Source organism: Dunckerocampus dactyliophorus, chromosome 7 (genome assembly GCF_027744805.1).
Source record: "Dunckerocampus dactyliophorus isolate RoL2022-P2 chromosome 7, RoL_Ddac_1.1, whole genome shotgun sequence".
In the NCBI taxonomy this organism is placed as follows: domain Eukaryota; kingdom Metazoa; phylum Chordata; class Actinopteri; order Syngnathiformes; family Syngnathidae; genus Dunckerocampus; species Dunckerocampus dactyliophorus.
This window is the reverse complement of record NC_072825.1, coordinates 1873392-1897500: the sequence shown is the minus strand read 5'-3', so window position 1 is coordinate 1897500 and position 24109 is coordinate 1873392. Positions and strand designations below refer to the sequence as shown.

The 24109-nt window shown below is 44.0% G+C and overlaps 1 long non-coding RNA gene across 1 annotated transcript in view; it reads right to left on the bottom strand.

Moving 5' to 3' along the window:
* Window positions 1-24109, bottom strand: part of LOC129185018 (uncharacterized) — a 41221-nt gene that overhangs the window by 11144 nt on the left and 5968 nt on the right. The window contains exon 2 of the long non-coding RNA XR_008572023.1: window positions 21953-22091. This is a non-coding gene — a long non-coding RNA (uncharacterized LOC129185018). The remainder of the gene's footprint in view (window positions 1-21952; window positions 22092-24109) is intronic.

Sequence of the window (24109 nt, the reverse complement as noted above, 5' to 3'; positions counted from 1 at the left end):
AAAAAGGAAACGTACCAGCAAATACAAATTGATGGTGTAGACATTGACAGGGCGAACCTAAATACATTTCTCGGGGTTATAATAGATGAGAAGATGAACTGGAAATCTCACATTAAAAATATAAAACAAAAAGTGGCAAGAAACACCTCAATACTGAATAAAGCTAAATTTGTCCTTGACCAACAAGCACTACAGTACATACGCTCTACTGCTCACTGATATCAGCATATCTAACTTATTGTGTGGAGTTATGGGTAATAACTATAAAAGTGCACTTCAGCCACTAACTGTGCTACAAAAAGGTCACCTAGGGTCATCCATAATGCTGCCTACAGAGAACACACACACTCTTTATTTATAAAATCACAATTATTAACATTTGCGGATCTAGTAAACCTTCACCTTCTACTAAAAATTGTAAAACCATTCTTATCAAGAAGAGAGGAGGACTATGATGTGAGGGTGAAATGTGAGCTAAAACACTTCAATGCACGGACAACACTGAACACCTTCAGCATTTCTGGATGTGGAATCAAGTTGTGGAACTCAAACAATGCACAACAATGATCCATTTGAAGAACAAGTACAAGCAGTTGATGTTCACAAAATACAAAGAAGAAGAGACCTGAACTACAGTGTACATACAATACTACAGTACATCTAACCACTACTATACTGACTACTAACTCTTCATTGTGGAGAGTACCTGGTCTGTACTCCCTCATCATCAATCAAACACTTCTTCAATCATTCTATCAGTTATTATTAAGCCTCTAGCTTCCTTTTAGTAAGTAAAAACCTTGGCTATGATTGCACTACATTGTCATGTAGACCTACAAAGTACACTTGGAAGAACAAGAGGTGAATAAATGTATTGCAACTGATGAGGGGTAGGATTAAATAAGCTTTGCTTCTTCCTACTCCTTTTTGGACATGCAAAATTGTGAATTGTACTATGTGATGTGCTACTGTTTGACTCATATGCATGTTCAGGATGAATTAAAACCATGAACCATGAACCATGATAATATTTATACAGTACATATTTATAATAATATTCATATTTATAATCATATGTATACAGTACATATTTATAATAATATTTATAATAATATTAGAATCATATTCATACAGTACAGATAATTAGGGTGTGGTAAAATCCAAATAAGGTGTGAACATTACGGGAATGAAGTCCAGATGATGAGAAGAGAAACTACAAGACGAAGGTTTCAACAGTTGGAAATAAAAACAATATCAAAAATGACATTTTTGGCAAATGAGGTTGCAGGAAATTAGCTTTACCAGAATCATCACGTCAAAATAGCAAGCGAAAAAAGTCCCGTTTTAACAAGAAAAAGAGTTGTGAATTGTGGGGAAACTTTTAGTCGTTTTAGCAAAATATGAAAGAACAAACGTCTTCTTTTCGGACACGCCGGAACACCGTGAGGAACACCATGAGGAACACCATGAGGAACACCGTGAGGAACACCGTGAGGAACACCGTGAGGAACACCGTGAGGAACACCGTGAGGAACACCATGAGGAACACCGTGAGGAACACCGTGAGGAACACCGTGAGGAACACCGTGAGGAACGCCGTGAGGAACGCCGTGAGGAACGCCGTGAGGAACACCATGAGGAACGCCGTGAGGAGTACCGTGAGGAACGCCATGAGAAACACCGTTAGGAACACCGTGAGGAACACAGAAAGCCAAATAAAGCTGCTGTTTGTGGCGTTTTGAGGAAGTCCCACTCTTGTGGGAAGAGCGCCAGCGTGTCACGAGGAGAAGGTTCACGAGGCTCGTTGGAGAAGAACGCCCAAATGTAACAAAAACAAGAGCAAAGACTGAAGTGGATACCAATAAGACCATTTCCTTGTGTGGCCCTCGCTGGAAGGTTTGGACACCCCCGCAATGAGGCCTCGGATGTGTCACGCCGTGCACCGTGACAGCAACAGTCCGTCCCGTCACCCCTTGGGGGGCCCACGAGGGACGTGTCCGTGCGCCCGGATCGATAGGATGAATGTGTCTTTGAATTGAGGTCACGCGTCGTCTGCTGACTCGCGGGGCCAGATAAAGTGCGCTGGCGGGGCGGGGGGCATCCTGCCTGAGAGAGAGCGCACACATCAATCATGCTATCCAAACGTAGTGGGGGGGCTAAAGGAAGCGCCTCATGGAGTAGCAGGGCTTGAGCTGGGTGCCTGCTAGCGACATGTAGCCTTAGCATCTTTGCATTCACGTTATTCCGGCTTGCGAAGTTTCAACCCCGAGTGAGCTCTTTTAATCGAGCTAAGGTCATGTTTTGGCAAGGTTATCCGGCACTTTCATGACGCTAACTATGCCTGCTAGCTTGGAAGAGCTTCATCGGCTGTACTTAGCATTTTTGCATTTTCCGCAATAAAATCATAGAAGTTACGTCTGCCTGCAAGGTTCAATATAGAATGTGAAGTCCAATTAACAGAGCTGCGGTCACGCTTGGCAAGTTTATTTGATGCTAACTATGCCTGCTAGCTCATCGATGCCTCACAGTTACACTTAGCTTTAGCATGTTTGCATTCATGTTATTTCAGTCTTACAATTTCACTTTTTTCCGCTATCAAATCTCACAAACTGTGACTACAAGTTTCAAAACAGGTTTTGAAGTTTTTTAATCAAGCTGCTAGCTCGTCAGGTCTCATGGCTATAATTACCTTTAGCATCTTTGCGTTCATGTTCATTCAGGCTTGTAATTTCACTTTTTCCCACTATAAAATTACACAAACTGTGTTAAAAGGTTTCAGGATTGAGTTTGAAGTATTTTAAACGAGCTGAGATCTTGTGTGGGCAAGATTATCCGTCACTTTCATGATGCTAACATGCCCGCTAGCTTGCACAATGTTTATTGCTATATATAGCTTTAGCATCGCTTACAATTTCAATTTTTTCCACTATAAAATCACTCAAGCTGTGTCCAAAATTTTCAGTATCGAGTCTGAAGTATTTTAATCGAGCTGAGGTCATGTTTTGGCGAGATTATCTTACACTTTCATGATGATAACATGCCTGCTAGCTTGTAAGAAATTCATCGACTATAATTAGCTTTAGCATCATTGCATTTTTTGTTATTTCCAGCTTGCAATTTCACTTTTAGACACAAGTTGTGTCTAAAAGTTTCAGTATTGAATCTGAAGGGTTATTTTCGAGCTACGGTCATGTTTTCATGATGCTAACTATGCCTGCTAGCTTGTGAAACAGTAATTGGCTATACTTAGCTTTTGCATCATTGCATTCTTCTTATTTCTGGCTTGCAATTTCAAGTTTTTCCACCATAAAATCACACAAGCTGTGTTTGCAAGATTCAAAGTTGAGTTTGAAGTTCTTTTAATACAGTACAGGTTAGCAAGGTTTGCTTGCTTGTCAGATGTCGATAGGGGATACGTTAGCATGACTACGCCATTTTAACTACCTTGCTAACTATTTTACCACCATAAGTAACGGGTGGATAACGCTTATTGTCCCATTAGCCAAACAGCTGTGTCAGCTAGTAAGCTAATTAATAGTGCTAGCTAAGGTGGAATGAAAACGTAGCTCGGAAGACACGCTGGATATTACGTGTACGTTCCTAAATGAATTTGAAAGCTGATAGTTTGTAATCATATGACTTTCAACACCATGACAGTACGACTTCATGAACCCCGCAGGCGTCGACAAACATGGCCGCCCTGCCAGCGCTCACAAGGCGATGATTCATGGCCAACAGTTGATATACGTCGCACCGCGTCTCCAAACCTAATATTCCAATCAACGTTTTGAGATCCGGGTGGGCCATGTGAAGGCATCCCAAAAGAAACACCCTCCGCCGCCCCGCCCCCCCTCCGCTTCCAGAATCAACAGGCTGTCATGTGAGCGTTCCCCGACGCCGCCAAATCAAACATTCATTTTTTTCCACGGCTATCGTCGCTGCTAAAGCATTGCGAGGGGAATTGGATCTGTCTCCAAATCGCCCGCCACCCCCACCACCCCCACCACCCCCCCTTTCCACTTGGATCTCATCAAGCGAATCCCGAATCCTCGCCCCCGCCGCCCCCCGTCCTCACTCCCATGGAAATTGCCGTGCAGGAAAATGTACATCATTTAAAGGAAAGGCATCCTTCACATGGACCCCCCCCCTTATAAATCCTTAAAGGGGGTCCTGACTGCAATGTATGGCAACAGCATCAATATTGATGTGGGAGAAAGTTCCAGAAAAGCCGCCTCAGTCACACAGCATTAATATTGATGCTGCTGTGCGCCCCCGAAATGCTAATGGCTTCTCGTCTGGGGGGGTTAGGGGGCTGAATATGGACATGGCTGCTTAGCAGGGGGGGCGGGACCCCACCACCAAGGACAAGCGTGGGGGTCACTAAATTTGATGATGGGCCCCAGGCTTCGAACGACTTGCTAAAAAGGCCAAAATGTGGACGACGCTTAGCATCAGCATCTATCCCACTCAAAATCTAGCTAAACTTCTAAACTGCTAACAGTTGGATTTATTCGTATTCAATGTGTCAAAAATTGTGAGAAAAATAAATTCAGCATTTTACGTTAACGCACTATAAGGTCGCTAGCTGGTAGTTAGCAAGAATAAGCAGCGAAACTGTGACGAATGCAGCCTCAAGAGTCGAGGACAAATTATATTCTAGAATTTAAACGCATGAACTCTTCTTCAAATGACGCAAAATATACTTTCAAATTGTTTGAACAAAAATCTTGTTCAAAAAGCACACTCGTTTTAAAATGCGGCTGACGCCCAAGATCAACGTTAGCGTTAGCAGCTATTTTAACGGCGGTCTAAATGTAGCACAAAATGTTGGAAAATTCTAACCCGCAAAAACATTTGGACTTATTCCTTTTCTTGTTAGCTTTTTAGTTCCAACGTGTGTCAAAACAAATTCATGTTTACCCACCGTGAGGCCACTAGCTGCTAGTTAGCAAGCGTAGGCTAAAGGTTAGCAGCCTAACTGTGATGTGAAATACCATACATACAAATTATACATTATATCTTTTCAAAAATCTTTTTAAAAAGGAAAACTGTCTGTAAAATGTGGACGACGCTTAGCTTTAGCATCTAGGTAGCTATTCCTGACACACGTGTAAAGCGAGGCTAACCGCTATAAAACGCAAATAACTGCATAACAAAAGCGGATGTTCTGTGGTGTCAAAGAAACAAAACAAAGAAAAAGCAGAAGAAACATCACGAAACGTCTGGCACAAAAACGCCAGAGAAAAGGCAAAACCGTAAAACACTCGACAGACAAGAGGGGCCAAGCGTTCCTGTCGCGCAAGTGCAAAAAAAAAAAAGCATTGAAAAAAGCCAAAGAAAAAGCAAAAGAAACTTTCACAACAGTAAAACGACGGACGAAGGCAAAAGCGCTCCCGTTCCAAGGCATCTGTGTCCGTGATCCCATCGTATTTTCGTGACATTGGCCGCTGGTCTTTTCCCAATCGGAGGATGAGCCTCATGATATCAGGATATCATGATATCATGGCGGACATGCTGCGCTTGTGCAAACACACGATTACGCTGGGGCGCCTTTCTGGGTCACCAAGTTAAATATTTCAGATGCTTTTATTTTTAGTCCACGCACACACCAGCGCATCTCTCCGACTGCGTTTGACCCACTAAGTCGTCGCCAAGGCGGCCCTCCTGGGTTCGCTGAGTGCTGCACGGAGCGGAGACGCGCTAACAGCGTCACAAACCAGCGCTGTTAGCGGATGTGTTTTTGTTGTTTGTCCCTCCGCTTCAGGGAACCTTTGTCAATCCCGTTTTATCAGGACGCTGGATCGACGTGCACGTCTGCAAACCGGATGTCCTTGCAGTGTTTCCCGCATGACTGCCTGGCGCTGCGCTTGTGGTGGCGCCGGGGGGCGGGGCACCGGATGATGTCATCTAATTTGCATAACTGAGCATGACACAGTCAAAAAAACGTGAAAAGCAACTCAAATATGTTTAGAAATACACAGTAAGTATACTTCATATAGCATTCAACATATAGCTGGGTTCCACGTGGGTGCTATTCTAGATGGGTACAGAGTTCTAGTTGGGTATCATGCTAGCTGTGTACTGGGTTCTAGTTGGGTATCATGCTAGTTGTGTACTGGGTTCTTGTTGGGTATCATGCTTGTTGTGTACTGGGTTCTAGTTGGGTATCATGCTAGTTGTGTACTGGGTTCTAGTTGCGTATCATGCTAGTTGTGTACCGGGTTCTAGTTGGGTATCATGCTTGTTGTGTACCGGGTTCTAGTTGGGTATCATGCTTGTTGTGTACTGGGTTCTAGTTGGGTATCATGCTAGCTGTGTACTGGGTTCTAGTTGGGTATCATGCTAGTTGTGTACTGGGTTCTAGTTGGGTATCATGCTAGCTGTGTACTGGGTTCTAGTTGGGTATCATGCTAGCTAGGTACTGGGTTCTAGTTGCATATCATGCTAGTTGTGTACTGGGTTCTAGTTGCGTATCATGCTAGTTGTGTACCGGGTTCTAGTTGGGTATCATGCTTGTTGTGTACTGGGTTCTAGTTGGGTATCATGCTAGTTGTGTACTGGGTTCTAGTTGCGTATCATGCTAGTTGTGTACCGGGTTCTAGTTGGGTATCATGCTTGTTGTGTACCGGGTTCTAGTTGGGTATCATGCTTGTTGTGTACTGGGTTCTAGTTGGGTATCATGCTAGCTGTGTACTGGGTTCTAGTTGGGTATCATGCTAGCTGTGTACTGGGTTCTAGTTGGGTATCATGCTAGTTGTGTACTGGGTTCTAGTTGGGTAACATTCTAGTTGGGTCTTTGGTTCTAGTTGGGGATCAAGGTAGTCGGGTACCATGCAAGTTGGGTATCATGCTAGAGGGGTACCGGGTTGTAGTTGGGCCCTTCCGTACAGTACAGTTGAAAATGATCACTGGCACCAGCACCATTGTAGATCTGTACTGGCTTTTAGCTGGGAACTACATTTAGCGTTCTAGTTTGGTACCAGTGTTGTTGTGTACTGGGTTATGGTTGCGTACCGTTCTATGTGTGTACTACAACTCGGGTTCTACTTCGGTAGCATTCTCGGTCTGTACCGGGCACTAGTTGAGGACTTCAATGAGGGTTCTAGTTGGGTGCCAATGTAGTTGTGTACTGAGTTCTATCCAGCCACCCATTTTCTATACCGCTTATCCTCATTAGGGTCGCGGGCATGCTGGAGCCTATCCCAGCTGACTTTGGGCGAGAGGCGGGGTCCACCCTGGACTGGTGTCCAGCCAATGGCAGGGCACATATAGACAAACACTCCCATTCATATCTATGGACCATTTAGAGTCTCCAATGAAGCTAACCTGCATGTTTTTGGAATGTGGGAGGAAACCGGAGTACCCAGAAAACCCCCCCACACACGGGGAGAACATGCAAACTCCACACAGAAATGCCCAAGCGGAGATTCACACCCAGGTCTTCCCATCTCAAGATGGCCACCGTGTGGCGTACTGAGTTCTAGTTAGCTATCATTGTACTTGTGTACTTCTGTTCTAGCAGGGTACCATTCCAGTTATGTACAGAGTTCTAGTCGGGTACTTCTCTAGTTGTGTACTTGGTTCTTGCAGGGTACCATCGTAGCTGTGTTGCGTTTGAGCATCGGCACCAGAGAAAGTTATTACGTCACCTTGGAAGCCCATCAAACCAATTCCGTCCTCGCACTTGATTGGTAAACGGGCTTGCGGGGTTCTATTGTGCTCGGAGAGCAAACTGTGACAGCGGCCCCGTCCAACTTCTCACCTGCGGCATTGTGTGCCCGCCAGGCTCGGCGCCCACCCGTAATTGGGAGCACACATTCCAGGACAAGTTTCTTTTTGTCCGTTTTGTGGGAATCGCTGACCCGGACGTGTGAGATCACAGCTGCGCTAATTGGTGCGGACCCTCACAGCTGTGTGTGTGTGCGTGTGTGTGTGTGTGTGTGTGTGTGTGTGTGTGTGTGTGTGTGTGTGTGTGTGTGTGCGTGCGTGTGTGTGCGTGTGTGTGTGTGTGTGTGTGTGTGCGTGAACAATGCAAGCGTTGCACGGACAGTGAGAGGTCTGTTTTTGCCGTGTATTGTTATTATTACATAACATCTTCTTAAAAGACAAGGCCTCTGTGAGGCAGACGTGACCCGGACGGGGGCGGTAAAACGTGTCGTCAGTGACGAACAGTGCGAGTGTGTGTGTGTCACGCCAGTAAAGTGAGGATTAACAGCGAGCACGTGCTCGTAAGCAGCCGGGGAACAAAGCTTCGCTTGTTCGCAGCGCAAGATGGGAGAAAAAAAAAGACGATGAAGGTCAGCGCACGGTCTCACGTCACGACGGTAAACAGAAAAGACGACTCGTTTTTCTCTGCTTTTCGTCTGAAAGGCTGAACTCTTGTTCTGTCAGACGTCGGCCATAAATAAACACGCAGCGGAACCGACAATAAAACGTTGGGCAATTCCAAATCCAATCAAACTTTAACAGCAAAAGCACGCCTCCAACGTCATGCGCAAAGTTCTTGATCGGGGGTGGCCAGACTTTTTCCAGCGGGGGCCACAGAGCGAGAAATGAAAGGACGCAGCTTTGCCACTTTGCTAGGTAGTAAAGCAACACAGGGCGCTGTGCTAGCACCTTGTACGGTACTGCAGGGCTGTCCAATTGATTGTGTTTTCTTTGTTTCTCGTGAGGTCTGGTGGCTGGCATGTTGGCAACGCAGTCAGGAGATCGGGAAGATGGGGGGGGATTCCAAAAACATGCGTGTTAGTTTAATTGGAGACTGCAGATTGTCCACAGGAATGAACGTGAGTGTCAATGCTTGTTTACGATTGGCTGGCGACCAGTCCAAGGTGTACCGCCCCGGAATCTCGCCCTAAAGTCAGCTGGGATAGGCTCCAGCATACCCCCGCGGCCCGAGTAAGAACAAGCGGAATAGAAAATGGATGGATTCATGTTTCTCATAATATTACGACGCCGCACGGTGGCTGAGTGGTTAGCACACAGGCACACAGGCCACACAGTCTATCCGCGTTCGAATCTCCGCTGGGCATCTCTGTGTGGAGTTCGTGTGCGTGCGTTTTCTCCGGTTTCTTCCCACATTCCAAAAACACCTTCTTTTTGTTTCTTTCTCATAACATCACGGCTTCTAAAAAAATGTCTTTTTAAGAAAATATTTCCACTTGATGCGACTAAAATGACGTTATTTTCCCTCATAAAATGAGGACTCTTTCTCGTTAGATTACAAAAAATGTTCTCATTAGAATACGACTTTCTTCTCCCAATATTATGACTTTTCTCGTAATAATTGACTTTATTTCCATAATATTATAACTTTTCCCCAAAACAAATTTTCCAAAATTACAACTTTATGTCGTTTTGTTTGTTTCTCATATTACGACTTTTTTTTTTTTGTATTTTTAAAACTATATAATTTTTCCAGTTTTGCTGTTTTTTATGACTTTATTCTCTAGCACAAATTACAACTTTATTTTGTTTTTATTGTTCCTCATAATATTACAGCTTAAAAAAAACGCATCTTTTCTTTAATATTTCAACTCTAAGCTACTAAAATGAGGTTATTTTTATTGTCATAATATTACGAGTTTATCCTCGTAATATTGTGACATTTCTCTCTTAATATTTGGACTTTATTTTTGTCAAATTACAGCTGTTTTTTTTCCATTTTTTTGTTTTTTTTTTAAATTTTCCAACCATTTCCACTTCTTCTACATTTTCTTCACCGCAACGTAATTTTCCAGGAATTCACACCTCATTTGTTGTTTTGCTTATTCTTCACATTACGACTTTAAAAAATAAAGTCTTTATTCTTTAATATTTCAGCTTTATGCAACTAAAATGATGCCATTTTTTCTTGATAATTTTACGAGGTTATTTTTATAAAATGACAATATTTTATGTTAGATTAACAACTTTTTTATCTTAACATTTTGACTTAATTCTTGTAAAATGATTGCTGGTTTTTTTTCCATTTTTGCTGTTGTTTTTCTTGTTAGTTTTCTTGTTGAATTATATTTTTAGAATAAAAAAACAGCAACGGGCTGCAAATGGACTCTGCTGTTCTAGATTAAGTACCAGAAAGTTCTGGGTGGGAGGCTGGGTCGGCCTTGGCTTGGTTCATGGCTGAGATCGGGGCTTTTGGGCAGAATAAGGTCGGTTTAGTTTGACTGGGATCTCCCAACAGTGACACCCCACCCCGGGCCAAGACAGGGGGCGGCCACCTGTCAGTCGCTTGTCCCCGAGCTCCCACCGCCTGCTCTCGGTGGCCGCGGGAAGCCCACACCTGTCTCCACCTCAGGGGACAACTCCTGTTTTGCCAATCTGAGATCCCGACATCTTCATGGCGCTCTGCGTGGTCATCACGCAGGGACGGAGACATCATTTCCCAGACGGAAGCTAATCCTCTTTACATGAGAGGGGGCTGCTTTTACGGTGATAGTGACAAGCCTTTGACCCGCGGCTCGGCCAATTTAAGTGCCACAAAGTTCAGTTGGAGGCCACGGCCATCGACGTGCTGTCTGGCACTTTTTCTTTCCACAGGCAGAGCGACAGCCAGGCAATGTGTGTAAACAACGATGCCAGAAAAGTCGAAGGCAATGAGACTGAAAGGTAAGAGATCACACACGTGCTGGTGCTGAACAGGGCCACATATGCAGTCACCCCCGGTGCTGGTTCTGAACAGGGCCACATATGCATAGAAAATGGATGCATGGATGGAAGTTATTTGAAATAGTTATTAAAATAAAATGTCCATATATTATTTAACAACAAAGGTGAAATACAGTATTTGGATTTTCTTTTTTTCAATAAGTTGACATAAGTTAATAAAGTTGACACTAATAATAGGCTTTTCTACCTCTATGACAGAAAATATCAAAATGGCAACGTTGCATCCTTTCATTTTTCACCTTGTGGCCTGGCTGGAAAAGGTTTGGACACCCCTGTGTTGTAATTTGCGTGCCAGAGAATATATTGTGATACATCGTTATTGCAAGAAGCTCCAATATGCTGATTTGCAAGAACAGATGGTGACTTAAGCGGGTCCAACAGTACGCTATTTCCTTTCAAGGTCCGTACATTTTCTACATTGCTTAGCATATGTTCACAGGTGGGTCCACAACGCACTGATCGCCGGTCAATCACGACTGACACATTCATTTGTTCATTTTCTACGCCGCTTGTCCTAACGGACGTTATTTTGGAACTGTAGAAACCTCCTGTAAGTGGTCGGGGTCAATGATGTCCAAAGCTGACTGACGACAAAGCGTGTTTCGGTGAAGCGTGTGCAGCGGCGTGATGTTTTCCGTCGGAAATGAAGCAGTGACGATGAAGCACGCTGCACATTTGCATCCGAAATAGCACTGCGTCAAACCCTAGCGCTGTTTGTAACCTCGGTCTTCAACCCCCCCCTCTTGTTTAATCCATCTGTCTGACAGCTAAACACGAGGCAGAACCCGGCCCATTACGCTCTGCCGTGACCCGTCCGTGACCTCTTGGTGTCCTCTGTGCTGTTCCCCCTCCTGACTGGTGCCGCTTCCGCAGCGGGGGAGTAGATAAAGACCTAACGCAACTACTGTCATATACTGCTGCAGAAAACGGTGCGTGTGTGTGTGTGTGCGTGTGTGTGTGTGCGTGTGTGTGCGTGTGTGTGTGTGTGCGTGTGTGTGTGTGTCCGTGTGCGTGTGCGGTACATTTTTGGCACAGTTGCAGAGGCGTGAGGATCAGCCTCTGCAGGCGAGAAAATGCCAGTGGGCCAAAGGGTGACATGTAGTATGACACGTAGCCTGACTTTGACCACTTTGGCGGTAAGGTTGCAGATGAATAGGCCAGTCCATGAGGGACGGCTTTTTCGTTTTTGGGCGCAAAAGTCAAAGGCAAACGGCTGCACGGCGGCCGAGTGGTTAGCATGTCGGCCACAAAGTCAGGAGATCGAGAAAACCTGGGTTCGAATCTCCGTTGGGCATTTCTGTGTGGAGTTCGCGTTCGTGCGTTTTCTCCAGGTACTCCGGTTTCCTCTCACATTCCAAAAACATGCATGTTAGCTTCATTGGAGACTCTAAATTGTCCATAGGTATGAATGTGAGTGTTTGTCTATATGCGCCCTGCCATTGGCTGACCACCAGTCCAGGGTGTACCCCGCCTCTCGCCCGAAGTCAGCTGGGATAGGCTCCAGCATACCCGCGACCCTAATGAGGATAAGCGGCATAGAAGATGGAAGGATGGATGGAGCAAAAGTCATGTGCCATTTGTGAGAAAGCCTCACTGAACTTAACACTTTGATGTCCGTCACTATTTTGCGTATTAAACACACTAAAACTAACACAACACGTGCTATGCGATGTGTAATGCAGGGGTGTCCAAACTTGTTGCAGCGAGCGCCACCAAGTGAAAAATGAAAGGACGAAAAGGCCACTTTCATATTTAGTAAATATGCAAGACGTGACAGATATTTCATGAAAAGCGTATTGTTAGCATGTACTTTGGTCTTTGCTGTTTTTTCCCACTTGCTGCTTCTTTTTTGAATTTTCCAAATATTTCAACTTTCTTCTTGAATAATATTTGGAAATTTTCTTCTTCAAATTGTATGACTTTATTCCCATAAAATCCTAACTTTTTCCCCAATCTAATTTTCCAAAAATGACCATTTTAATTGGCTGTACTTGTTCCTCCTCTTAGTATTACAGCCTGTTTCTTTAATATTGCAACTCTACGCTACTAAAGTGATCAAATTGTTTGTTTTCTGAATGACAAATCTTGTCACGTTTTAATCTCACGAGATCTTGTGACACGCCTGTAAATATCCCGTGTTACAACGTGGACACCTGCCCTTCCCAGACAGGTGCAGCCTCCATTCTTACAAAGGCTTTTTCTCTTATATTCAAATTACGGTAACTAAAAATAGTGTGATGTCTACAAAACCAAAGTACCTGGACCTCAACACGGTGTGTGTGTGTGTGTGTGCGTGTGTGTGCGTGTGTGTGTGTGTGTGTGTGTGGAAAAAAATTGTCCCATAGAATCAAGATGTCTGTTCAGAGTGCAGAACACACGCCGCCCTACTCAACCCCTCTACAAAGTTTTGTAGAAATCTGTTGAGTATTTTTTGCGTAGTCCTGCAAACTGTATGTCCTGTTCAACACAGCGAGACTTTGTACTGGAAGTGTGTGTGTGTGTGTGTGTGTGTGTGTGTGCGTGTGTGTGTGTGTGTCATTCCCCGGGTTAGCTGAGCTCGCTGGGAGATCCATGACTGAAGATCCTCAAGTTTAGGGTTCATCTTCAGTTCAGAGGGAAGTTCAACGGGCGGTCAGCGGGCCGCGGCCTGAGCAGCTTCATTCACTCAGTCGCTCTAATACCAACCCCCACCCACCCTCTTTCCAATGCACACGCTATGTAGACGCGTGTCTTTTTATAACTCAGATGGTCTTTTTGTCTCCCGTTTGACCCAGCTCGTGGTGGAGTCAGGTGTCTTGATTGAATTGAGATATCATGCTTAACTCCTCATGGACGCTGGAAGCCACTTCAGTCCATGTTCACAAGGCCCGTATTGCGTGAATACATGCATCTAAGAGCCCTACGTATGTTTAAATCATTCATTCACACATTCATCTTTTATGTTTTAAAGCAAAACAAGCATCTTCAAACAAATCACTGGCCGTTCCAAGACCTACACCTGTGCAATACGTCGACTGCAATAAGGTAAGCAGTATGATGCAATGCTACCACGACATGTATGAAACACCAGTATGAAACATGTCAGTAAAATGGCCACTACTGTGAATGTGTTATATAACAGTAATATGTGACCCAAATGCAGCTTTTCATGAAAACCTCTTCCCTCATGGGCATGATACAGACCCCCCTGACTATGCTTCGCTACACATCCTAAAAGCTCTGCCAACTATCCATCAGCCAGCTACAGAGTATATGCTTTGAGTATATGTTTCAGACATCAACCAAGCAAGATGGAAAAATACTGTTTGTGAGGTGAATCTGAAATCTGATTGGTTAAAGAATCAGTCCCATTACTAATAGTGTTGAAGTGACATCGGGCCAGCACTCCTGATTCTGAAGGTGTGATGGCAGACGAGCATAGTAGCTGAAATCTGATTGGACAAAAAATAAAATCTCACACACACATACACATACCGGAAGCATTGCAGCTAAGAGACACACTTTGAAATAAAGGCAGCAAACTGCTGGGAATAAATTCATGCAATTTCATGGAAAAATGCTCAAATTTCAGTTGAACATGTAGCCCAGTGCTTCTGATAGCGGACGGCACCACTGTTATAATGCGTGTGTTAAGTTAGCACTAAAACTCACATACAGTGGTGTGAAAAAGTGTTTGCCCCCATCTTGGACTCTTACTTTTTTGCACGTTTGTCACACTTTAATGTTTCAGATAATCAAACAAATGTAAATATTAGTCAATGACAACACAACTCAACACTAAATGCAGTTTTTAAATGAAACTTTTTATTATGAAGGGAGAAAACAATCCAAAGCTACATGCCCTGTGTGAAAAAGTGATTGGCCCCTAAAGCTAATAACTGGTTGGGCCCCCCCTTAGCAGCAACAACTGCAATCAAGCGTTTGTGATAACTTGCAATGAGTCTCTTCCAGCGCTGTGGAGGAATTTTGCAGAATTGTTGTCATTCAGTCACATTGGAGGCTTTTCCAGCATGAAGCACCTTTTTAAGGTCATGCCACAGCATCTCAATAGGATTCAGGTCAGGACTTGGACTAGACCACTCCAAAGTCTTCATCCATTCAGAGGTGGACTTGCTGGTGTGTTTTGGATCATTGTCCTGCTGCAGAACCCAAGTTGCTTTCAGCTTGAGGTCACCAACAGATGGCCGGATTTTTTGGTAGGCAGCAGAATTCACAGTTCCGTTCATCGCAGCAAGTATTCCAGGTCCGGAAGCAGCAAAACAACCCCAGACCATCACACTACCACCACCACATTTTACTGTTGGTATGATGTTCTTTTTCTGAAATGCAGCGTTACTTTTACGCCAGATGTAATGGGACACACACCTTCCAAAAAGTTCAACTTTTGTCTCATCAGACCAGTATTTTCCCAACGGTCATCAAGATGTGGCAACAGGAGATGGGGGGATCACTTTTTCACACAGGGCCATGTAGGTGTGGATGTTTTTACCCCCTTAATAATAGAAAAATTCATTTAAAAACTGCATTTTGTGTTGAGTTGTGTTGTCATTGACTAATATTTACATTTGTTTGATGATCTGAAACATTTAAGTGTGACAAACATGCAAAAAAATAACACTTTTTCACACCACTGTAGCTATGCCAGTGTTGCTAGCGTTCATGTCCTTCGGCACTTTTGTTTTGCTTTTTGTCCTTCGAACTTTGATGAGCTGATGAGCTACAGTGGTACCTCTGTTTGGCTCATTAATTCGTTCCAAAATGTCTGACCAAAACAGAAAGGAAACCGAGGTAATTTTTCCCATGTGAATCCAATTAATCCCTTCCAGACACCAAAAATATGAGCGTAAAGCACATTTTATAGAGAATAATTCTAGTTTTAAATGCAGAAAACAAGGCGAAATAATTAGAAATGAGGAATGGATGGAACGTATTGTTGATGCGGACATCTTGGCGAGATTGAATTCAATCGTGTTTCTCACCTTCTTTATCAAATTGCGGCCACTCGCAACTTTCTTTGGCCCCATGACGGGCTGTTTGGCAGCCAACACTGCACGGACGGGGTGCTTTGTTTGGCCACTCGGTTTCGCGGACCGATGCAGCGCGGGGCAAATGGACTAGTTTGTTACGTGACAAAACTATAGTGTACATTTACGAAAACTGAATCATACAAAGGTTTGACTGTATTTTATTTTGGATGATGACCGCAAATAAAAAGTGGTGAAGCAACTGAAGCTAAATATTATTTTTGATTGAATATAAACAATATGAAGTCAACGTGGATCAACATGCAGCTGTGTCCTGTCTGGTCACTCCCAAGACAAAAATATTGACTTGCATCTTCATCACTTTTTTATATGCTTAGATGAACTCCACTGGAATGCGCATCCTTCGGGGTTTATTTTGTTAATTTCCTGTTATTCTACGTGTCATCCAGTGTTGTCTTTTATGTTTGTGTTTACTATTGAACTATTTAAAATTGCTGCCAGGACAAACCCGACAAACCCGTCGCAGTGACCTAACTCACGGGGCGTCCAAAGTGCAGCCTGTGCGCCATTTGGGGCCTGCAGCTTGTTTTGTTTTATATTTTATAAAACAACGCTTTTATGTAATGTATGAATTTATCATTCATTTGTATTATTACATTTTTATTGCATATCATTCATTTATAATTGTTAGACAATGTATTATCTATACAATTAAATAATAAAACAACATTTAAAAAACAGCAAAAGTTTAAAAAGAGCAAAAACGTGTAATGTGCGGAGAAAAAGTATAATAATAATCAATAATAATAATACGCTTTGCCGTCTCTAACACAGCTGACACGGAGGTTAGGGTGTATAACTTTTCTTAGCATAGCTACATGACCATACCCCCTTGACCTAAGTGGTGGATGACATCAGAAGAGTTCAACATGAGCAAGGTTTTCATCGTCTGGCTGTGAGGAAGTCATGTTCGGGATTGTGCATTTGTGAAGACGCTATTCTTTGTACTTGAAGCTGAGCGAAGGGACCTGGCTGGCGGCATTGAGACCACCTTATCGGGAGCTCGTATTGCTGAGTCTCACTTTGCATGAGAAATCGAAAGTGGCGCCCCATTCTTTACGGCCACCGCCTGCAACCTTTGTCAACCCGGGGAATTAAGCGAGAGGCGTATCAGCTGCGTTGGCCCTTTTTCTCTTTCAGCCTGTCCCATTAAACGCAGGGCGGGGTCACACTTAAGTAACCTTATCTTGTAATTGGGTTCAAGGTTAAGTGACCCCGGAGCACGGAGGTCCGGGGGTTAAGGTCACAGTGTCATGCGGTAGAAGAAGAAGTTGGGGAAGGGGGGGGGCTTTTAATCAGTGATTGGGGCTGGAAATCAAGAAAGGCCAGACCCACCCCCACATCACCTCCAGCCTCACCCCCATTTAGCAACACCCCACATGAAGCTGTTGCCACAAGATGGGGCTGGGAGGTGAGGGCGTGCACGTCGCCGTTGCCTGGCAACCGGCTCTCAAGCCAAGGTCTTGCAAGCTTTTAACCTCAGCGCCGATCGATCTCCACGCCAATTGGGCTAATATTCATGGAGCAGATGGGAGAATGAGGCTCCAGTGTGCGAGGGAGGGGGGGGGTCGAGTGCCGAACAACCACGCCGCCACTCAGACTTCATAGATTGGATGTATGGCGGAGAACAAGAGGGATTGCAGGGAAAGGCGGACAGGAAAATGGCTCTTTAGTGCGCTCTTCATCACGCTTGCACCTTCATCTCCAAATCGTCCTCTTTGTCCTCCGTGCTCCTCTTTGCGAGGTCAAGTGGTCACATGACTGTTACCACCGCCAAGCAAGTGTGAGCTGTTTTCAGTTAGCTGAAGGCTCTGCAAAAAGTAAACACGGTGGGACCTGGAGTTTTGTTAGTAATTACTTCCAAAAGGTCAGACTAAAACTGAAACCAAAATTACAAAATAATTTTACATATATGTATTTATATGTATGTGTATGTGTGTGTGTGTGTGTGTGTGTGTGTGGATTAATGTGTCTGAATAACTACCATCAGTAGGGTAAAACTAACCTGTCTCACGTCTAAACCCAGCTCACGTTCCTTATTAGTGGGTGAACAATCCAACGCTTGGTGAATTGTGCTTCACAACGCTATATATATATTATATATTATTCATTAATTACGGAATTTTTTAGCGTAATTAACGCTGTATTAATGGCGCTCTTATTATAATTTTAATCTATCCCGAACACATCAACAGCGGTGCAATTCCAACAACATACAGTGTGTATATCTACTGTATTTCCAACTCACAAACGCGTCTTGTCCCAACACCAACACTTCCTCATTGTCACTACGCGGCCGCGAGATGCATTCAGGGACACTGCGAACACCAAAAAACGTCTCAATAAACAGAGAGACGATAAAAGGAAAAATAATAAGTGGATATTCTAATCACTTACTTTGTAACTCTAAATCCGAAAGTACAATTTTCTGCATTTAAGTATGCTTGGAAATCCTAGAAAATACCCTCAAAATGTGAATACAACTTAAATGACGTGGTGTGTTTAAACGCAATCCCTCATTGCACATAATAACAGGTTATATTCTTATCACTCACTACGTAACTCTTAATTCCGATGTACAATTTGCTGCATTTAAATATGATGGAAAATACGCTGAGAACAAGTACATTTACCTTAAACTACGTGACGGCTTTGAACGCAGACCCTAACTGCTCATAATAACAGTTTATATAAAGTGTTATTCAAATGTTCTACTACTATTAAAGAAACTAGTGTTAGGTAAATAGATTTTTGAAGACGTGGTGTCTTTTAGCTTGACTGAAATGTTCAGTTAAGCTGGAGCTGTTAATACATGCAAATATATATCATCCATTCATCTTTCTTTCAATAAAATACAGTAAAAATGGCCATATTTCAGACATCATTTCAAATGTTGATTAATCATGATTCATTCATTTGAAACGCATGATTCATCTGATTGAAGATTTTCATCATTTCACAGCACTAATATAGAAATATGTACATATAATTAACTAAACTGATTTAGAGCACAAGCTTTGCACCACAGGGTAAAATACAACTCTTCCGCACAATATTGTACGACAACCGAGACAATGTATGAGAACCGAGGCAACATTTGGTGAGAATGTTTGTTGAAAACCGAATCAAACATAAACTGGGGCTTTCAAAAACCAGAGTTTGACTGTAATCCAATTCCATCCAAGAACATTTTGAAAAGAGGGGCGTATGGACCAAGGAAGAAGACTTCCTGTGTCTTGTACCCACTCTGTGCTTGGCATTAGCGCCACCTGCGGGACTGGGGCGGAACAGTCTCGCCCGTCATACAGCGAGTGCGACTCGGGGATCATTTGCAATTTGCCTTCAGCATACTCTGTCAGGGACTGCAGGTGACACACATACACATCCACTCGCTCAGTCGTACCCGTGCTTGAAAGTCCAGTTTCCGCAAAATGTCCGATTCACCCCCCGTGGAACGTGAAGGGTGCACACTTGGTGTCGCTGCCTGTCTTCTGTTCCATCCATAATCTTTATTTCACTTTGGGCTCAACAATGTCATCAAACATTTGCCTGATGACTTGAGTTTTTCATTGAGTGCGTTGAGTAAAATTCTAAGTATTCAAGTAACATTCACAGCAAGACACCAAGTTTCCCCGTAGAATCGTCCTCATTGAATGCATTATTAACATCCAATCAGGTTAAAGAACAAACTGCAAGGGTGTGAGGGCCAGATTGCCGGAGGGTGGCAGTGATGAACACCAGGGTGTAGCAACACGCTACCATTCACAAATGACGAGGTCATGGCGTGCTTATGACTTGTTTTCAAGCCTACGCCTTCAGACTTGACTATGCCACCCTTGGAAAAAGTTTGTGCACCCCTGTCATGCAGGATTGTTGAGCCTTGGCAGAGGTTTTTCTACTGCTTTGAATGTCCTCTTACGAGTTGTTTCTTTCACGTCGCCTGCAAAATTGCTGTAACAGGAGATTGTGTGCAGTTTCACACAGCGTTTGGTTGCCAGATGATTGCTTTGAACACAACAGGGGGGGAGAAGTGCATGTCCCTTTGTCCATATGAATATCAAACCCCGCACATCACCCGACAACACCATTATTTTGGCACTTAAATTGCATTTACAAGAAAACAGGACCAAAGAAAAGGCTTGGCTGTACAAACAATGAATGAACACAAGAGGCATATCTTCAAGTTAAATAAAACGGAAAAAATGATGTCAAATAACAATTTAATAAGTGTCTCTTATTAGAGAAAAGCTGCAACAGTGAATTCTTGTAAAGTTTCACATTTTCTTGGTATTGTTGTAGCTGACGTTGGGAATTTGCCTGAATTAGTCACACAACTCCTTTCTTTGTTTAGCTTTGATGTTTAGTTCTGCTCCAATATCCGTAGAATCTTCAGTGAACACTCATTTGCACGTTGCTGTGCTGTAAATGAACGTGCTATGACTCCCGTAGAGTTTTCACACTGGGCTCTAAAAGCGCCGCTATTTTCCACGCTCTCACATCAGACTTGAGTGGATACTTCCCCTCGAACGATGTGTGTTTGGACAGCTTGTGGCGTCACATTTCCATTTCAGGGCTTCAGTGCATATTTGGTACTGGAATCTGTACGCATGCGCATATGTTGGTCCGTCCATTCACTTCTAAACGTTCGGTTTTCTCGATCAACTGTTCCTACTTTTGAGCAAGCCGTGGCTCTCATTCGCTCGGCGAGTAAACGATTTCATTGGCTCATTTTGAGTGATGTCACCGCCTTTGCTGTCAATGTCACGTAATAACTGAAGTAATTATGCCGCTGAGATCGGTCCGCCAGCATGATTGTATGTTATTATATTTCCCATTCACTTGAATTGGCCACGGGTCCGGATCCAGACCGAGGTCCGCCATTTGGTGATGGCTGTCCTATGGTGTAAAATGGCCGGGTGGACTATGTCCCACCCACTCCGTGTCACCTTTCTGCTACGGATGGCGCCCAAATGGTGGAGAAATGGCGGCTTAGAGGTTGACTTGGCTTGCGCTCAAGAACGCCATCATTCAAACATGGAAAAAGCAGCAATCGTTTAATTTTCGCAACGAGCGTCCCTCCTAATGCGGGAGATGGATGAGCGCTGGTGGTGGGGTTCAGGCAGCGTGACCCATAGACCCATCCATTGCCAAGGGCGAGGAAATAGGCCAGATTAAAGAGCTTGTAAATAATGGCCCATAAACATCTGCCTGTTAGCCCGGCCAATCCATCCTGCGCTCCCATCTGGTCACCTCTTTTTTTTTTTTCGATTTCCTTATTGCAACCGTTCCACGGGGCGAATGCATCATCCCACTGAAGTCCGTCTCCTTCCAACCCAAACAAACACTCGTATTGACCCCAGGGTCATGTACAGTTCAACCCCCCCCGGTCACAGCCCCCATGACTCCACCCAAAGACAACAATGGAGAGCGTTGCTTTTATTTTCCTTCCTTGACTTTCCTTCCAGTTATGTGAGCCTGTAGATTAGAATTGGGCAAATATTGAATCATTAGAGCGTGAATACGGTTCTGCATGGCGCTTTGGCAGAGTGGAACCTTCACTGTGGGCCTCATTAGACGCCCCCCCTCCCTCCTCCCCAGTTGCAGTGATTAGGCATCGTTAATGTAAGCTTCCCAGCTCCCATCTGCTGCCTCTGATCTCCTCCCATGTCCTAGAGGCCCGGGTCGGGCCCGTGTCGATGGACCCCTGGCACCGCTGTTCCTGGAACCACCTACAGGTGCCAAATTAGCCCAAACAAAGGACAGGCCGCGCTCTCGCCGTAAAGCCTCATGTTTGGCGTTCATGTGGCAGCCAAGCTTTGAACTGAATGGCAGTTGCGTAAGCGTTTTTAGAAGTTGGCCAAATGTCACAAATGAGCTTTTATTTATTTTATTTGCTGAGCGTGTTATGTACAGTCGGCTTCGGATCGTATTATTTTGGGGCATTACTGGGCCTTGACTTCCTGTGAACCAAGTCGGCATTACAGCAGCTCAATTTCGGACTTTGATTTACATTTTCTGGAATTATCAAAGCTAACGAAGGCTGTCTCGGACTAAGGATTGTCATAGTCCAATCTGATTCGTTAGTTAGTTAGTCCATAGTCGACTAATAGTTAATATTCTGTGTTTTTGAAGTGCACCGCTAAGGGCGAGCCCTAAAATAAAAACATCTCATTTGCAACTTTTTCCACCTCAAAGAAAACAGTAAACAAATAAACATGGTAGGTGGTCAACAACATTACCTTCATTTATTCGGAGACCCATAGATGCACAGTCCTCTGCCTTTGGCTTGGCCGGTTTAAGTCGCTGTTCCATCAGCCCGAAGTGTGTGGCGGTCGGCTAGATCAATAGCATCGTCCGGTACTCTGCTGTCAGTCATGTCTTGGTGAAAATGAAAACCGCACATTAGCGAGAAAAATGCTCGGCAAGGAGAGTCTGTGCAGTGTTAGCTTGAGCTTAGCTCATATTCTTCCGCGCCTTTGTGGGTGGTGTGTGTAGACTCCATTACTCTGGAGATCTCAGGGACAAGTGGAAAACTGGTGATAAAAAAGTTGCGAAATCCAATATCAAAAAGCGCTTGTCGAGTGTAGAATGTTGAACAAGAGCCGATATGAGCAAAAAAATAACTACAAAATTGCATATTTGGAAGAGATGCTGGGCTTTGCGGTGTGTACGTGCCGCCAACATCAAAAATCCTGATGTGAAACATGACCACACATGTCTTTCCCTTTTCCGTGCGTTCTAAAGAGAGAAAAACAGCTAGCATGTGGGCGCTAACAATGCACGTAACAGGGCACACCTATTTCCACTATAAAGCCCTCACTAATACACCTCCAAAAAGCGGCAATAATGTTCATAGATTCTGCATGAATGGAGGTGGGAGCGTTTACAAAACGTTAACGACGCGTCTGGCTATCGATTTATGTGCACATGCTGCGTAACATTTTTATTGTGCTTCGCTTGGCAGTGTGTGTAAGTCCGTCTTATTTGCAAGGCAGGCAGCATTGCAAATGAATGAAATGCAACCTTGGGGATCAGTCGAATAATGTATTGATCCTCAAGCCTCGTCCACAACGAGTCTCACAGCGAGTTAAACGTGTCCCACAGCGGGATAAAGTGAAACTCAACGCGAGTTTGACCTTTTTTTTTAAGTGTCATGAAGACATCAAGGACTGTTTTGGTACCTAGAATCGTCCTTGCCCCCCATCCGTCTGTAAAAACCTTTTAAAAAGAGATAAATGAGCCACGCTGATGCAATTTATGGTCATAAACACGAGCACACCCACACACACACACACACACCATCCCACTGTCATAAAAGGCCAAAGTCAGCGGTTGTTTGTTAAACCCTCCAAAGAGGTTCCACGCTATGAGTGTTGCTTTGTCTGTTTGCGGGATTACAACAAAAAAAACATTTTCACCAAATATGGCAAGGGGATATGGCGCGGTGGGTGGCTGCTGCTCTCAGTTTGCCCTCTCTTTTGAGGATTTACATCGATGGCCTGCTTTTGAAAAAGATTTCACTGACCCTCATTATTTCTTCCAAACATGGTCTGCTGCCAGGTAGAGGTCACTCACTGTCTCAGTGAGCGCTTGTAGTAAATCGCAGGTAAATGACTAACGCCCTTTTCCATCGCACGGTGCCTACTTGGCTCACCATGGCTTCAGTTACTATTGTGGTACCGTGTGGTACCTTGAACGCACCTTCTCCCGTTCTCACACACTGCACAGATAGATTTATTCATCTCCAAGCTAAATTCACACGGATGGACTACTATACTGTTTTTTACCCTTTTTCTTTCACCTCATATTTGCTCCAAAATGCTGGTACTATGTGGGAACACATAAAGGTAAGATCTGATGACCTTATTGGGTGCTAATGTGCATATTTGTGGTACACAAGCTCTCTGGAAAACAAGTCCAGGCTTGTACTGGTGGATGTTGGCTCTGTAGTCATTTTGTGCTTTTAATTTGATGTTGTTCCTGTCATAGTATATATATACTAAATAAGATCAATTAGATCGCTATAATGTACGTATGTTTTATTGGCGTGTTGATGACTAGGTAGCTAATGCTAGCGCTGCTAGCGCTTCAGTCATGGTCATATCCTTGACAGAAGCCCCCACATAGCTGCCCTCGGCTATGCCTGCCAGTGACTCGATTTGACCTCGCCGTTCCAAGCAAATGACTCGCATCTAAAAAAAAAAAAATGACTCGTTAGTTGGGACACTCGGCGCCCGGTTTGCTTGACTACGTTGGCGCTTGCACTGGCATTCACGATTCAGCATTTGTGACCCGGCAAATTTGTGGATTCACGACAAACCTTTGTGTAAGGGCGGGACATTTTGGTGTAATCCAGATACAGGTGTAATCAGGAATGTATCCTATTTGTTAATATT